The sequence below is a fragment of the Oculina patagonica genome, chromosome 9 (assembly GCF_052425735.1).
Source record: "Oculina patagonica isolate OP01 chromosome 9, crgOcupat, whole genome shotgun sequence".
NCBI lineage: Eukaryota > Metazoa > Cnidaria > Anthozoa > Scleractinia > Oculinidae > Oculina > Oculina patagonica.
In genome coordinates, this window is record NC_135766.1 from 13203777 (window position 1) to 13222333 (window position 18557).

Genomic DNA, 18557 nt, shown 5'->3' on the forward strand with positions numbered 1-18557 from the left:
CTTCTGGATAATGCGCTCGATAGAGTTTGTAATCAGGGAAGTCAATCCCAACAGCAAAAAGAGGTTTATTAAGACTGGACGTCAAAGTAGATAATTGAGCGTGAGGGTGTGTAGCAATGAAAGTGATAAGCTCATCAGAGTTGGCATTGAAGATGTTGCACAGTGGAACATTTGAACCATCATAACCACAACAGACAAGATGTTTTCCATCGTTGAGAAACTTGCATCCATCGATACTTTGGCCAGTCAGTAGCTTGTGGAGCGTATCACCTGTTGTTGCATGTAGAACATGTTCCCTGGCACTTTGGTCAAATGAATGCCAAGTCACTACAAGATCATCGTAACGCGCTATCAAAGCAGAGGGACTGAAAGCAAAAAAAATCAAGCCCAGTCAATATGCTTCTCTTCCATAACTTCTGTCGTCCGGTCCAAGCTGCTATTGTACCCATATACTTCTTATCATACCAACAATGTGTCGGTACCTCTTCTCTGCTGCATGCTGCAAATTGAAATCTGTCATTTCATGTAATGGAGGTTACATTGTCCTCCACTGGAGTCGATAAAACGATCTCAGCATTTGCAATTCTTAAAATGTCTACTGTTTTCCTGTTGTCTTGAAAGGGTCTAAGACAGCCTACTAGTTCTTCAGATACAAGAAACAGCTCCACCACAGAATTTTCCTTTTGAAAAGTTCGAACACATCAATACAATCCAAAATCCCATAACTCGAGTTCGTTGATATTCTTTAGTAAAAGCACGCCTTCTCTCACAGGCAGAAGGAATAATGGATTTGTGAATTGGTCAACAGTGTTTAGCACACTCCCCTCCTGACTAAAAACTCTTACTTCTACAGGTATGTCATCGTTTTCCTCTTTTGCATAGTAATCAGATTCATGATTCATGTTAGGTTCCCACCACGGCCTATAGTCAAAAACACCGGTAACATAACGATACTTTCCATCAACAGAAAGTTTCACCTCGCTGGGGATTTAATCAATCCTCCTCAAGTAATTTTTAAATTGTCCAAGATTTACCATACATACTTCACTGGAATAAGGACTTCCAACTAGTAAAGATTCCCCGCTAATCAAAGAAAAAAAACCTGAAGCAAAAACAGGAACATTTTGCGATAGGCTTTTGCCCCACTCATCACCAGAATGTTGGAAAAGATAATTACCTTCATCGAGAAATTTAAACTCCCAGGGCCACCAAGACAGGTCTGGCTCGCTAATGTCACAGACATGCTCACCAGTATCGTTTAATTTGTAATTTAAACAAGTTATTTCAATTCTAGAATGCCATTCAGGATCTATGTAGCCGCACACAAGTTTCTGGCCATCGGGGTGAAAATGAATCAATCCACAAATGCCCGGGCTTGCAATCTCACAGAGTAACTCAGAGTTCAAATTATCCACTTTATACAAGCTCTGGAGCGACCACAACTGAATGCTTCTGTCGACGCATTCACATACCATGTATTCCATTTGCCGAGACACATCAAAACACGCCACCAAGCTATCACATTTAAATCGGGCTTTAACTCGTCTTTGTTTGCTATTATCTTTCTTGTTTAAAATTTCAATGTATGGATACCTGGTCTGTAAAATCTGCAAAGCTTTTGAGGCATATTCGTTTCCTCCTTCGTTCAGAATTGCTTGGAAGAAGTATTGCGGATGGCGACGTAGTGCAGGTTTGTGTTTCCTCGTAACAAACAGTGCGGTGGACACAGCGCACTGAACAGGTGCAGGCAACAATTTAAAGTATTCCAGTGTTTTGATTTTCTATGTGATCTTGTTAGCATATGTGATCCATGTCATCATGCGATTTCAGTTTACAAAGCATCTGGTAAAATCAAATTCTCTGGTAACGCCCACAAACACTGCTGTCTGTGGATGTCGCATGCTGGTACCACATGTAAACTGATATTGCATGATGACGCTGGATCAGGTACTCTTGCAAGATTGCTTTTTTTCTTACTTAGGCTTACGTCTTACCTTCTCCAACACTTTTCTCGTCTTCTCTTTTTCTTTGCCTTTCTCTGTTTCTTGGTTATATCCTATTAAATTCTTTGTTTCCTTAGTTGGTCCCTCTTTCACATTTTACTCGTCGCTCTTCGGTACTTCTCTGCCTTTTTTGCCGGCCTTTTCTCTTTTTATATCTCGCTGTTGTTTGCTATTTCTTTCCCTGTTTAACCGAGCCATTCTCGTTGTATTCTTGTTGGTCTTCTCTGCTTTTCTGTCAATTTTCTTGGGGCTTTTCCTGCTCTTGTTGTCGCTGTTCTTTGCTTCTTTTTCGCTTGTTTTCTCTTGATCTTTCTCGCTCTCTTTTCCTTCGAAGACCGCTTAAGCTCTGTATCCTTGAAAATCAGTTTTCTATACCATTATTTGTCGACATTGACATGAAAAGAGCTCAAAATACAAACTTTTCCGCTCGCGTTTCACAGTCGTTTTGAAAATAAAATTTCTTTGCCACGACAGATCTTGGCAATGCGATTTCCCGCCAAGAAACGCGGGTTGCCACAGACGTCCTCCTCGTCCCCAGGCCTTAAGCTTTTTTGACCACACCTTTGACAACGATCAAAGGTGTGGCAAAGCTGTTGCATATTTGACTTTGGCTTTGACGTGGGTCAAAGGTAAAGTCAAAGTTATTAGCACATTTGACTGTACCTTTGACGCGCGTCAAAGGCTTAGTCAAAGCTCACACATATTTGACTCGTCTTTGACGTGGGTCAAAGGTAAAGTCAAAGTTATTAGCACATTTGACTGTACCTTTGACGCGCGTCAAAGGTTTAGTCAAAGCTCACACATATTTGACTCGTCTTTGACGCGCGTCAAAGGTACAGTCAAAGTTATTAGCATATTTGTCCACGCCTTTGACCAAGATCAAATGTGTGACAAATCCAATTTTTCGTGCAGTGAAAACATTTTATTAACTTTAATAATAGTGAAATAATCTACAAATAAGCAGTAAAAAAGCAGTAATTATTTTTACACGACTGCACCTGTATAAATAAGTTGAACAAGTACAGTAAAAACACACGAGTAACAAGGGTGGCCTAGGCCATGGCCAACCCCACATTTTGTACCTACCCCGAGTATGAACCTAATATATAGATTTAGGCACGCCTAAAAGCGGAGCTCCCCATTTATTTAATTTTCACTGGAGCTTACAATGTTTTCATTCTAGTGAATAAGCGGCCAAAGTACTAATGTTTATGGCGGTTTATAGGTGCAAGACAAATTTAAATAGCTCACGGTTAAACTGAATGTCAGCAGTACGACAAAAATAATAATCTTAAAGCGGGGCAAAATCATTACTCATGGCACGAAAAATTACTTTAGAGTACAGTAAATTATCTGCTTTCTAGCAATAGAATTATTTTGTTTCTCATTTTCCATTAATAAAACATTTTATTAACTTTAATAATAGTGAAATAATCTACAAATAAGCAGTAATTATTTTTACATGACTGCACCTGTATAAATAAGTTGAACAAGTACAGTAAAAACACACGAGTAACAAGGGTGGCCTATGCCATGGCCAACCCCACATTTTGTACCTACCCCGAGTATGAACCTAAAATTAAAGAACCAATTAGGCTAACATTTGCAAATTAGACCTCCTTTCAATGAAAACCTATTTAGCCTTAAATTTGGGAACAGGTTCTTTTTGTCTAAAAGTGATTTAAAATGTTTACTTTTGGGAACATAAGTTTGGACAAGGAATTAATGTTTATGTATATGTATATTCTGAATGATTAGTGCTTCATTTTTACATGAACACTTTTGTGGTATGCAAATTTTTTACAAGGAATAGGCCGAATAACACTTAAAGTTCTATTAGCAACAATGCAAATTTTTCTTCAGAAATTAAGAACCTAAATAGCCTAAATTTGTGTTAACTACCATTTCTGTAAGAACCTGTTTAGGCTAACCTGGAAAAATAAGGCTCTCACTCGCAGGTTTTTACTGTACTGTACTGTTCTGTTATCACAGGCAAGTCAAGTATTGTTCTCTTAAAAATGCGACATTCGTAACAATTGGAACTAAGTTCATGTAAACAAGCAAAATTACTTTGGATGGCATTCACTTGTGAAAGATCCCGTTTGGCCGTTGCTACAGCGACAACTTTTTATACAAATTAGGTCATTGTCGAATGACCAGGGCCAGTGTCTTTTCCTGAGTATCGGAGGACTTCGTTCATTTGTGAAACGCCCGGTGATCAGAAATACCTTTTCCTACGTTTCATTTGATACCGAATTGAATTTTAAGGATTAACTATAACTTGACAAAAAGATGCAATTTCTGTCAGCTGATATCTTTTAGCGAGCTTACATGACTACCAGAAAAATGTGGCAACGCCCCTTAATGCACCTAAAAAATGATTATTGCTTTCATTATTCCAAAGGGGCTTTGATTCTCGGTTTCAAACTTTGTCATTTTAACAAAATAATGTTATCACTGAACAGTAGTTTCCATTAAAATATCGATGCGCTATGTATGGCTTGATTTTGTCAAATATACAAATGATTATACAATTGACATTTGTCTTAAAATGTGTCACATTTTTGTTATGCTTGTAGACAAATCATTAGTTCGTTTAGCGTAGGAGGGGGAGGGGGGGACAGCATTTTTTCTAGCATTTTGTTAGCCTGTGGCTTAAAGCCTGGGGCAATGTCTGGATACGGAGCATGTGCAAAGGCTTGCAAACGGTTGCCATTTCTTGCGCCGGCGGCGTGCAAGCCGTGCCTAGAACCTTCGTTCTTTAGTGCGCAGGACTGAGAGCACTTACAAGGTCTTACAAACCGTGACTGCAGAGACGCCGACTTTCGCTTAAAGTTTGACGAAAAGCCAAGTACTGAACTGTGAGAGGCAAAATGTCTGTATCATCTCAAACTTAATTATGCATGCATCAGGTTTAAGGGAAAACAATATCCAAATGAAACAATAGATTGCCTTTGGGAAATAACACGAACAGTGTGTATCGTGAACCTTTTTACGACCTTTTAAATTTTTGTTTAAAAATTTTATTCACGAAAAGAAAGTTTAAAAATTTGATTGGCAGCATTTCCGGATTGTATCCAGGCACTGCTATGAGGAAACAGGAATATGCCGGCCTGCTTCCCCCCATCCTCCTCCCCCCCCCCTCACCCCTAGGATAAGATGCATCTATTACCTTACGGGAGGTAGGTTAAATAGTAATCAGTCCGATGTGTATTACTAGCGCCACCCCGATTGTAACATATCTTAATTCGTTATTCGTGCATCTCGAATATATTGAACACCCGGAGCCAAAATATGTATATTTCGCCGATAAAATATATTAAAAAATTGAGGTTAAAAGTCGGTTAAAATATCACATAACGTTTTCGATCTATTTGATCATCATCAAAGTAAAATCTACATGAAGCTGGGTGTTTTTAAACATGCCACGGCATCTGAACAGTAGAATCGGGCTTGAATTGCTCCCTTCCGTTCTTCGTCGTTTACGTGTTTCATGAATGGTACTTTGAGAAGCGTGTTTTCCAAAATCATTGCTGCTCTAGACGATAACTCAACAACAGTGTTAGTCCCATGTCCATTCAACTCATTACGGTAAAACGTTATGTGAGCGACGTTTTCCTCAAGTAAGGTGTAACTTGGCGGTGGTTTACTGTGCCATCCTGTGGAGGGAGGGGATAGTCCACAAATGTTGGTCAAAAGCAAGAGTAATATCGAAAGAGTGGGAGTTTGGTATGGCTCCACTAGGTGGAAACAGTTTGTCCCACTGAGATATAATGAGAATTCGCCGACCATGGAGACTGAATAGCGTTTTATATTGTAGGTTGACATCAGCAGCAACTTTTGGAGAACAACCATCGAAAAAATTCCTTAAACCGTTATTCCACCATCAATAAGTCTAGCGGCTAAGGTCTTGCGGCACCCGCCGTTGTGGTTCAGAACTGTAACTTAATCCTGTAAAACGGAAAAATCAGACAAATATAACATTAGGTTAGACAAAAGTCACTCAGGATCAACATGGTATTTTCTGTTTTTATTTACTCTTTACATGGGTAGTTTAGCCACCACAGTTAAACGCAAAGATAACTGAAAGCCAAAGACAAAAAATGTTTTCGAAACTCCACTATCAGAGCAATTCACATTGGCTTTGTAAAGCAGGTGTTCTCTACTACTATAAAGCAGTCTGTTATTGTCTCACAAAACAATACGTAATCGACTCTTAGCCTCTATCCCTAAATACAATAACAGCTACATATCAATCAATCAATCAATCAAACTTTATTTATAGAAGGTTACACGTGATAGTTTTTACAACTAATAAACTTGTGGCCCTCTCTAATGTACTAAAAAATTAAGAATCTACATAAATGGAAATTTCAACTGATGGAAGTAGGACACCAAAGGTACAGAGTGTAGTGTTCGAATTATATAAGTGTCAGAGGAAGAGACTGTAAGATTTCTGGCTTCTCTGAAACAAGTGAACCGTTCGTAACTGAAAGAGAAGTATACGTATTATGGAGGGATCCGTAGAGAGTTTTGACTGTTCCACAACGTAATGTATTTGTTTGTCGTATACCACGATTGTCTCACTTTAGCGGGCATAACACTAGAAAGTATTTATCTATGGTATTATGACTAACCTCTTTTTTTCTCTGCCTTTGACTTCTGGAAAATGCACTCGAAAGAGTTGGTAATCAGGGAAGTCAAGCCCAACAGCAAAAAGAGGTTCATTAAGACTGGACGTCAAAGTAGATAATTGAGCGTGAGGGTGTGTAGCAATGAAAGTGATAAGCTCATCAGAGTTGGCATTGATGATGTTGCACAGTGGAACATTTGAACCATCATGGCCACAACAGACAAGATGTTTTCCATCGCTGAGAAACTTACAGGCATCGATTCTTTGGTCAGTCAGTAGTTTGTGGAGCGTAGCACCTGTTGTTGCATCTAGAACATGTACCCCGGCACCCTGGTCAAATGAACGCCAAGTCACAACAGGATTATCGTTACGGGCTATCAAAGCAGAGGGGGAGACAGCGTAATATTTCTTGCTAGATATTGTTCTCTCCCATAACTTTTGTCGTCTGGTCCAAGCTGCTATTGTAGCCATCTCCAAATTCTCATCAGACGGTACCTCTTTTCTGCAGCTGCATGCTACGAATTGAAATTTCTCATTACATGTAATGGAGGTTACATTGTCCTCCACTGGAGTTGATAAAACGATCTCAGCATTTGCAATTCGTAAAATGTCTACTTTGTTACTGTCGTCTTGAAAGGTTCTCAGACATCCTACTAGTTCTTCAGATACAAGGAACAGCTCCACCACAGAATGTACCTTTGGAAAAGTTCGAACACATCGAGACAATCCGAAATCCCATAACTCGAGTTGGTTGATATTGTTTAGTACAAGCACGCCTTCTCTCACAGGTAGAAGAAATAATGGATGTGAAAATTGGTCAACAGTGTTTAATACGTTCCCCTCCTCACTAAAAACTCTTACTTCTACAGGTATGTCATCGTTTTCCTCTTTTGTCTCGTATTCAAATTCATTATTCACGTTAGTAACCCACGGTCCATAGTCAAAAACACCGGTTACATAACGATACTTTCCATCAACAGAAAGTTTCACCTCGCTGGGGACTTCATCAATCCTCCTCAAGTAATGTTTAAACTGTCCAAGATTTACCATACATACTTCACTGGAATAAGGACTTCCAACTAGTAAAGATTCCTCGCTAATCAATGAAAAAAAACCTGAAGTAAAAGCAGGAACATTTTGCGATAGGCTTTTGCCCCACTCATCACCAGAATGTTGGAAAAGATAGCTACCTTCATCGAGAGACTTAAACTCCCAGGGCCACCAAGACAGGTCTGGCTCTCTCATGTCATAGACAAGCTCACCAGTATCGTTAAATTTGTAATTTAAACAACTAATTTCAATTCCAGAATGCCATTCAGGATCTATGTAGCCGCACACAAGTTTCTGGCCATCGGTGTGAAAATGCATCAATCCACAAATTCCCGGGCTTGCAATCTCACATAGTAATTCAGAGTTCAAATTATCCACTTTATACAAGCCTGTATGTTGAGAGCAGTCTGAAATTGCCACTAATGTTCCATCAGAGGAAAATGCAAAGGACGACAGGTTATTCTTCCGCTGGAAATCCATAATCTTAGTTCCGTCTGACATATTCCACTTGACAACGATCTTTGGATTGTCGGGGCAATCAGTTAACATCTTAGTCTTGTCTCCAGAAAAGGCACACACTGTAAAACGGCAGCTACTTGCGGGAAATAAACGTACCACATCTCCGTTAATGGTAAAAACGTCTCTAAGACTTCCTGGTAACACCCATTCACCGTCAGGGTGAAAAACGACAGAACGGTAAAAACACAATGAAGGATGCCATATGCGATTTCCTTCATGGATACATAACTCCCCCACATCACGAAGAGCACAATTTTGATCCAGAGGAAAACCATAAGACTTCGCTGTAAACGCATCACGCATCCATCGGCGATCACCGCTCTGGAGCGACCACAACTGAATGCTTCTGTCAACGCATTCACATACCACGTATTCCATTTGCAGGGACACATCAAAACACGCCACCAAGCTATCACATTCAAATCGTGCTTCAACTCGTCTTTGTTTGCTATTATCTTTCTTGTTCAAAATTTCAATGTATGGTATTTCTGGATACCTGGTCTGTAAAATCTGCAAAGCTTTTGAGGCATATTCGTTTCCTCTTTCGTTCAGAATTGCTTGGAAGAAGTGTTGCGGATGGCGACGCAGTGCAGGTTTGTGTTTCCTCGAAACAGACAGTGCGGTGGACACAGCGCACTGAACAGGTGCAGGCAACAATTTAAAGTATTCCTGTTTTCTTAAATTCAGAAGATCGTCAGAGCCAGCAGTATCACCAAGACAGAATTTTGCATACAGAAGTTCTAAATCCGTTACATAGTTATCTACAACTCCTCGTAGCTTCTGAGGATTTACTTGGTCGCCTATCGCGTCCAGTATGTGCCGCACACCATGGCGTAAGGCATAAATTTCAGCATCACTGAACTGTGTGCTATGAATGCCGTTTTGTTTTAAACCCTCAAGCTCAGTTTCACAAAGATTGGAAAGAACCTGACAGCCGTCCTTCTGGTCCATTATGAACTCGTGCTGTCCATAGCATGATGCATCGGTCAACCAGTCCATGACTGACTTGTGAAAGATGTGTAGGCGGCCATCGCGAACTGGCAAGAGTGTAGAGATGCAGGAAATAGCCTTCTTCACTTTTCGTTGCGAAGATATTCCGCGAAAGTTGAACATTTTAGAAATTAATGCAAGCGGCAAAGGTTCTTTAGCGGCCGTGACAGCAGAAAGAAAACTCAAAAACTTGACTTCATCAAGTTCCAATTCTTGCCAAACTTCCTTCTCAAGACGCTTGAAATATGACTTGTAAACGGACGAAATTCCTAATGGAAGGCTGCCGTCCAAACATTTTTGAGTCAGGAGAGGAACATTCTTCTCAATAAAATCTACTAAAAAGTAAGCATATAAAATTACTCCCTCTGACCTTTCTACCAGTTTGTTTATGAGCATATCTTGGTCTTCGTCTGGTATTACCTGGCTTAGCCGCTTTTCGAAAAACAGCCAGATGTCACGTTTGTTGTCATCACCATTCGATTCCAGCTGCAAGGGCTGTAGGTCTTTCAGGCTGTCGACAGTGTTTACTTCTGGTCTTGTCGTCACTAGAAACCGAATCCACAGCGGAAGCTTACAAAAGTGGTTTGCGATAACATCGAGCAGTTCATTGCGTCCTTTGTATTCGCTTTCATCTAAGGCATCTATAACCATCAGGATGTTTCTACCAGGGTCAGAAACTGTGCTTAGAGGTTCCTTGAAAAGCAATGCAAACTGTTCCTCGACTCCCATGTTGTTCATTTCTGTGCCCAAATTCCTTGACAGCTGTTCAAGAAGAGCTTCTTTGTACTCTGGCAGAGCACGACTTAGATGACTGGCCAAGGACTGAAGCATTAGCTGAGGATTTCGATACCGCACGTTGTTGTGTTGACAGAAATGACTCCCCGACAGTCTACCAGCTTCCTGCATTCTTTTGCAAACGACAGCAGAAATCACTGATTTCCCCATTCCTGCATGTCCACTAATAACCATCACGCGGTTTTGCGAAGTTCTGTCATCGAGCCAGTCGTCCACTTTTTTAAATATCCACTCTCGAGTTCCTTCCTGGAATCTTTGTGCATGATATTCAATATCCCCTTTGAACTCCGACTTAGCCAGGCTTCTCAGCAGCTCATCTGCCCTGTCCATCTCTCTTTTCGTTTTTAAGTTCTCGACTCTTGTTTGACTTCTTGGAGACGTTCTTGAAGACTCCTGTCAAGTATCTGACATACTTGTGCAACAGTTTCTTGTGTTTGAGTCTGACATTGGCGAACTTCCTTTAGCTGTGATTTGATGTCCTCTTCACTATCAGCCCAGTCAAGTAACACGTCAAGATAATCTTCCTCCCCACAGCGCTCTGCCTTCAATCTATCAATTTCTGTGCGAACAAGACCAAGAGCAGCAAGAACAGCACTAATTTCCTGCCATAAAGCACTGAAAGTTGGTGTATCAACACCAGTGGTTGACACATGACCATACAACTCATTGCGGGAAAATTTAACACGAGCGAGGTTTACTTCATGGGAAGTGTCACTTGGGGGTGGCTTAGAGTGCCAAAATGATAGGGGACGGGATAGTCCACAAATGTTAGTGAGAAGGAGGAATAGAAGAGTGATATCAAATGTGTTAGAGTCTGGTGCAGCTCCGCAAGGTGGGAACAGTTTGTCCCACTGAGCTGTACGCAAGACTCTTTTCCTTAAGAGATTGTTCAGAGTTGCATAGTTTGCATTAAGACCAGCAGCCAGGTTTGCAGGAGGATGATAAGTATCAAAGGCAGTCCTTAGAACCGTTGTTCCACCATCAATAAGTAGTCTGCTGAGCTTGGCTCCATTTGTCTTCTCTACAGAGCTGGCCAGGGGTGAAGGTGCAGCAGATGCCATCTTAATCCAAAGTACGATGGTTCAGTTCTCGATCGGAACCTGCGGGTAGAAAAAGAGGTTTACCGTTCTTCAGAGTTCTATGATTGTAAAAAGCGTGAGGTGTCTTCAATAGTCTGTTTTCCACGAGTCGCACAAATATTCAAGTAAGATAAACACCGACTTATAATTACCAAACGAGTGTTTTATTTTGTGTTTCACTCACTCGAGATCCATGGAATGACATAATAAAAGAGTAATGTCACGTTATAATAAATTATGACCCAAAATATCAAAGGAGTCACAATAGAAGTATTGTGTTCTACAAGAAAAAAAAGAATCTATGTCATAATATGATAAAGAAACATGTCATATTTATCTCGTATACTAATAAAGATCCTATGTATGATATAATAACTGAAGGGAGTCATGACACAATATAATTAAAGCGTTAGATCATAGAATAATAAATTAAAATTTAAATAAACAAATAGTTAAAGGAGTGCATGCCATGATATACTGAAAAAGTTATGTAAAAATTTAATATTGGCACATGTCACGATACTAGAGAGGAATCATGTCTTAATATAATAAAGGCCCTATGTTATAATTATGATATAAAGAGATCTGTCACAATATAATTGAACAATTTAAAAAAAAGGTTTTGTCGCAGTTTATTAAAAAAAGTTGTCACGATATACTATACGAATATTTCATGGTATAATAAAGGAGAAATGACAAAGCATAATAAGGGATCTCATAAAGAAAACACAAAAAATCAATATAATATAGGATTTTTATTCCATGATATACTGAAAAAGGTATGTTACGATGTTGTAAAGTAAGTATGTCATCATAAAATAAAGGATCTTTGTCATGTTATAATAAAGGCAGGAGTTATCTCAAGATATAATAATGGAGTTATTTCATTTTATTATATGGAGGAGAGTGTTTTACTGGGAACTAAACTCGTGCGAGTGTCATATCGCTCATTAACGTCACAATTCACGCCTTTTCTACTTTGTTGAATGAACTTTGTTTCGTGTCGTTTGTTGTTAGCAAGCATCGACACGAAGGTTTAATTTGTTTAACTAAGCAACAAAAAAGAATGAGTTTTCCAAAAAAAGGTTAAGAACGAGAACATGATAATGGAAAACTTGACGATCTCAAGGTTTTTGGAGGAAATTCTTCGCAAGGGATTTCACAAGTGCAAGATGCAGTAAAGAAGAAAACAAAAGCAGTTGAAAACTATCGGCCGTCAAGACTTTGCCGCATCGGATTCAAGTCAAAGTAAGTGATGTTTTCAGTTCTTTTGTGTTATTTAGTTGACAAGTATTTTGTTTGATTCGAATTCAGTTAGTAATTTTTTAAAAATAAAGCGACTTTTTTAATTTTCACAAACATGTTTCGACGGTACATCCGTCATCGTCAGTGTGACGGTTATGAAAGTTTACAGTGATTTAAAACGTGCCTGTTACAAATCATACGTTACATTGCGTTGGAAAGCAATACGCTAGATAAATTTCGAAGTTAACGGAATTAAAAAGAAGCGCGCGCGCGTGCAGTTATAGGGAAAGCGTCAAATTGATGTGTTTGACCTGTTGATTAAGGTCCGGCTTTTCCCACTTGATGTACATAGACTCCTTAAGCTTAACTTGGTTCTTGGTAGGTGCAGAGTCTAAGATCTTGAAGCAGTCTAAGTTACAAGAGGTACGGCATGACTCTGAAGCCTGCAAATGCTTATAAACGTGAGAAGATCTGTCCGATGACAAGTGCTCGTGCACGCGCGTGGAGAAATGTCGGCTTGTTACAAAATGGGGCTGGTTAAAACGCTCATTGACAGGACCTTTAAGATCAACAACACGTGGTTGGGTTTTCACAATGACATTCAGAATTTGTTTAATATTTTGCGTAAGAATCTCTATCCCGAGCATGTATTAGACATGTTACTCCACCGTTATGTCACGAGAGCAGTAGTAGGGAACGACACACGACCTTCAACAGGTGTCGAGCAACAGGAGTTGCCCAAGCACTATTTCAAGATCCCCTACATCGGGCATTTTTCGGGTGTTGCACAACAAAGGGTGCGCAAGCTAATCGATAGATTCTGTAAACCCATCGACATCAAATTTGTTTATTCTACTTTTAAAATTAAGAACTTGTTCAACGTGAAAGATCGTCTCCCTGACAGGCTCCGTACGCGCATCGTGTACAAATTTTCTTGTGCAAGCTGTAATGCTTGTTACGTTGGCGAAACAAGCCGACATTTCTCCACGCGCGTACACGACAACTATCGCCCAATCATAGCGTGAGGCTGCACGTGAAAGGCAAGGCTAATTAAAAATGCGTTCACTCTCTCTGGTTCAACGTGTTGGAGAAAGCTAAAAATTTGCAGACCATGGTTTTTCCCCGTATTCTTAAATTGCGAGGAGAGGCAGGCGAATCAAAAATATTTGCTGCAGTAAAAGAATGGTCTTCGAACTATGCCCATGCGAGGTTTTGGAGTGAGTGGACCAAATTAAAAGTAAGTTTTGACTCATTTTTGTCTAACAGTGGTGTTTTACCAAGCGTCGGAAGTTTTCACCCTTGCATATATTTAGTTAAGAGTAAACTAAAATTAAAAATATCGGTTAAATAGGGGTTAAATGCTTTAGAACAGTCAAGAAACGTCACATAGACAACATATGATGTGAAATGTGAGCTTTACTAGCGGTTTATTATATTTTCGTACGATAAAATTTTTTCTTCTTAAGTTTCATACAAATCCTTATAATTTTGACGCCCCCATTTTGACCGAGTTGTCAGAGCGTGAGCCTGGGCTCCCTGTGGGGATTCTACAAATTCTACCGCATTGAAAAGCACACCACGTTAGGCTTTAATACAAAATTTCTAAACACGTCCCTGTTATTTTAATTTTCGTTAGTTTGAATTTCAGTTTGATATTGAAACAGTAAACAAGATACTTTTCTTTTTCTTGCAAATGCTGAAACATGATACCTTTTTTGTCGCAACGACATCGGTGGCAGTTGTTTTGCTTTCCGAATAATAAAGCCAAATTATTTCACCTTAATTTAATTAAGTTGCAGTTTTAACTGCAAGAAAGACGTTTCTTAAAAATTAAAGAACAAAAAAATCAAAAAAACATCTCTTTCGAAAGGTATTTAAAAACGCGGTTCAGCTAGGATATTTGTTTTCTGGTTATTAGGAGTTTCGCGCCGAAACTCTCGGTCTAAGTTTTTGCATGCTTAATGACGAAAGCGCTGTTAAAGTCTCAAAATGTAGTTTAATTAATTATGAAGTTTTAACTTGGCGCCATGGAGTCTGCAGGAATTCTACTGCAAACACGTGATACATGCAATGTTTCTGAGAATATAACGTAGACTAATCGGCGCATGCGTTTGACGCAAAGTACTTTGCTCTAGAAAGAGTAGTACCACAAGGAGAGCAAAGGGTTTTCTGAAACAAATATATACCTTTGAAATCTTCATATGAAAGTAACGTTGATATGCTCCGCGTTTTACTTGGGGCGTACCGTCAGGTGCTCCCCCACCCCCACCCCTCCACAGGAATAATTAATTAATATTAAAGTTTACACCATAGCGCTTTAGGGGTTTAGGGGTTGGGTCGCCCACTACCTCTCGGAACGAGTTAATTCATTGTTTCTTTAAACAATAGATGACAGGTGACAACAATGCCCCTAACCCTGAATAACAATAGAAGTAGTGTTTAAAGCGGGCGAATGAAAATAGAGGTTCCAGAGAGGTAGTGCCTTACTGTAGGGGTTTAGCGGACGACAGCCCCAACAAACCATCACAATAGTGCATTCTGCACTAATAAGGGTCAGAATGGGCGTACCTCGATAACACTAAACACTTATTTTTTTGCCTCTGAAACATGAAACAGTAAAATGTTAGGCATTTTAGCACTAACAGCAAAATATTGACTGTAACGGTAAATTTTCTCAAAAAAGAAACAAAAACGGCTCCAAAAGGGCTAATATTATTTTGTTTAGTGTATGAAGAAGTTTTCGGTCATTTCCGGACGATTTCCGATCAGTTGGGAAGATTTCCGAAGACAGCTGAAGATTTCCAAATGCAACCCAAGATGCCGGAGACAATCAAAGATGTCCGAAGACTACCGAAGATTAACAAAGAGAAATCCAAAAAATTTTCTCTAAGTTCATGAGTGATTTTATCCGATTTTTGAAGATCAGATAAAAATTCACAATGCTGAATTTTTTCATGAAAAACCTCTAAACACTTAACAGTATTTCTCTGAAAACGGTAAACATTAAAAAAATGGCCAATGTAACAGCAAACACTAAAAATTCAGACCCTCGATTAAGAATCTATGTCATGATATAATAAAGGAATCATGTCGCATTTTACCAAAGGAGTTATGTCAGTGCAACTAAAGAGCTGTGTCACAATATAATAGATAAATTATTTTATTTTATGACAAAGAATCTATGTTATGATAATGAAGTGAATTCATGTTATAATAAAAAGAGAAATGTCACGATACAATAAAGGTCCTTATATGTTAAAATGGCCAAAATATATTTACGAACACCGGAGCTTGTTCGTGCAAATGGAACTTTACCATATTTTTTTTTTCGTTTATTTTTTAAGATGTATGCGTCATGCACCTTTGACATATGAAGCTTTGCTATTATTCTCATTTGCCGAATTCTATTTCAGTTTTACAGCCCTAATGAGTACAAAAACCAGAAATTGATCGACGTTGGACAGAATGCCCCTGCGATTTTTGCCTGTGGACGAAATGTTAAATTCATCCGAAGCATTATCAATTTGAATCAATTAATAATTGCTATCATAAAGCTAGCTACTTCACTATTTGTCATTATCTGTTGTAAAAAATGCAAATTGAATTTATTTATGTTACAATTATTTAGCTTTTCTTAAACCTCCATGGCCAGGGAAACGAAAATTCGTTCGAGAATTCGGGGGCAAAACTATAGTATTGATCGTAGGGAAACGACTTTTAGTTCGAGTTATCGCCGGAAGAAATCGAGGGTAACAGAAATCGGTATTCATCTAGCCTGTAAATATTTAGCAAGGCGCTGAGTATTACTGACTAGATTTTGTGTCTAAAAGCATTTTGAGCGCGACAAAAAAAAAATCCATGATTAAATGATTGCATTTGTGAACTTTTTTAACATTCATGTTATTCGTTCTCTGCGTCCGGCTGTATCAGTCTGAAATTTTCATATGCATTATGTGCATGTATTTTAAGTTCAAACACTGTGAAGCTTTTGACGTTTACATTGCACAATAAAGAATCGCTATTTCGCAATACACCCGCTTTTTCGAACCATCAGGGGATACAAAAAGCAGTTCGGAACATTGGAAGTTCTTAATAGCCGATAGTAAATGACTGAAAGGCAAAGACAAAGGAAATGGGTTTTAGTTTGAAATAATGGGTAATTCGAAATACATGTAACCGAGTTCGAATTTATAGTGGGGATTAAGTATATTCACCGTGCCAAGGCAAAATCAAGTGTGGCGATTAAAGGACGGACTGGAATTAACAGGCACTCAATAGTATTTTTACCAGTGAAAACAAGTCAGTTCAGATCTCATGTAGTTGCGAGGGGATCTTTATATAAGCTTACACGCACATTAGTGTTTGTCTTTGCCGTTACTATAAACAGCTTCACTATGTGAACAACTATAAAGTAAAACGATAGCTAGAATAGTATAATAGAAAACCATGGAATAATTATTAGTACCTTTCGTGCCTCACAAATCCAACTTTGCGATCTTATTGTGCTAACAGGGTTAAAGGAATTGAGTTGGAAGAGAGAAAGACATCTTCGATTTCATTGTCTCCATTGTCTCGCATCAATGCGCACGCGTTAATTCAGTGGCAGCTGGAAATTAGCGAAGCACGCGAGGTCGAAAAATAGAATGCAAATGAATATTACCCCCACAAAACTCAGAAAACATCAGCGTGTTCTGAGAGAAAAGAAGAAATCTAGGCGAAGTTTTCGTTTTATAAAAGTGTTTTAGGAACACCGGCTGTAACGTTTTAGAAAGTGTTCTGGGAAAATCGTCCGCCATTTGATTTCGGTTGCTTGTCTGAGTCTTCTTGTCTGAGTCCTGACGTCACTCGCAGCCATCTGGGAGTCACGCAAAGGTAAAACATGTAAAGATGGCTGGTAACTTAAAGCTGATTTCCAGTCCGTACTGCGCAGTCCCGAGGTTTGTTTTCATTTTTGTTTTGAATTCGTTGATACGTTACACTTCGGTAATAGCATACGACAAGTTTTTTTAACAGGTCGTTTCGTTTAGGAATATTCGAGCTGAAACGTCGGTTTAGTGTCAAGGTTTCTCTACTCGTTATTATTGTTTTGTAAGAATATCTGCTGCTTATATTTAAGGCCACCCCAATAAAATGTTTCGTTTGCCATCGACCGACCGACCCATTTTTTTCGAAATGTAAAAAAAATCCAGATTCACTAGGGATTCACTAGTCAAAGAGGCAAGTACTTTAATTTACAAACACACGATCTTGTTTTATTAACAACATCTTGTATGATGTGATCCTTAGTTTGTCAAAGGCTGTTTCGTGCCAAGGGCATTAACGATTGATTGTTTCAACATTCTCAGCGAGATCGACTGAAACAAAATCTTCCGGTTCTGGCCTCTTAAATGAACCCAGACTCCTTAAAGTTTTCATCCTTTCTTTTTTTTTTTTGCCCGAGCGACCGACCCACCATCACAAGAGAACACACATGTAAATTAGGAGTTGTGGCACAAACCGTGACAACTCGCTCGGCTCGCCCTGGCTCGCCTCGCTCCTTGTCACAATTTGTGTCCACAACTCCTAATTTACATGTGTGTGCGGAACGCAAGACGCCTTTCTTACCCCTCTCGCGAAACGAGTTGCAAAAAAGGCGTTGGCGGCACCTCTAACGGCCCGCAGCAACAGAGAGCGCCACCTGTGTGCTATATTTATTTTTCAATTGAACAAATATTTTTCTTTAGTATATGCGACAGATGGCTGCCGCAAGATACTCGTCAGAAGTTTTGCAAGCTAAGATGGAGGAAAACCTCCGTGAATTTCAAAGAAACCCCCAAAGAAATTTGTCTTTTTCACTCGCCCACACCGATTTTAACGAATGGCTTAGAGTATGGAAAATGGACATACCCGAAACTGACACAAACAACAAAGATCTTTTAATTTTTGCAAAAAAACACAAAAAAAAGTTTTATGATCTTTTGGAAAGCGAAATTGATGACTTACGAAGCTTAAAAGCAAGCTTTGGACTTGAAGTTAAATTTTCGATACAAAGAGACGGAGTTACGCAACACATGAACCACTATTTCAGTGAAAGAGAACCGCACGTGTTTTCAAAAAACACCAAAGAAGAAATCGAAAAAGAGTTTGTCAGATTTATCGAAAAAGCAAAGGGAGAAATTGAGGCTTGGTCAGAGAAGGGCTCGGGGTGGAAAATTGAAAGAATAGAAATGGCGTATATCAATGTCGCGCGTTATCAGCCATTGA

At 39.2% G+C, this 18557-nt stretch overlaps 1 protein-coding gene and 1 pseudogene across 3 annotated transcripts in view; one reads left to right on the forward strand and one right to left on the reverse strand.

Annotated features, from left to right (window-relative positions):
* Window positions 1-18557, forward strand: part of LOC144666265 (exosome complex component MTR3-like) — a 93600-nt gene that overhangs the window by 32951 nt on the left and 42092 nt on the right. The gene's annotated exons all lie outside the window — the stretch shown is intronic.
* LOC144666212 (uncharacterized) lies at window positions 4255-16924 on the reverse strand (annotated as a pseudogene). The gene is made up of 3 exons (XR_013573141.1): window positions 16780-16924; window positions 6641-11090; window positions 4255-5954 (listed from the first exon to the last, which is right to left on the reverse strand). The product of XR_013573141.1 is annotated as an uncharacterized LOC144666212 (transcript).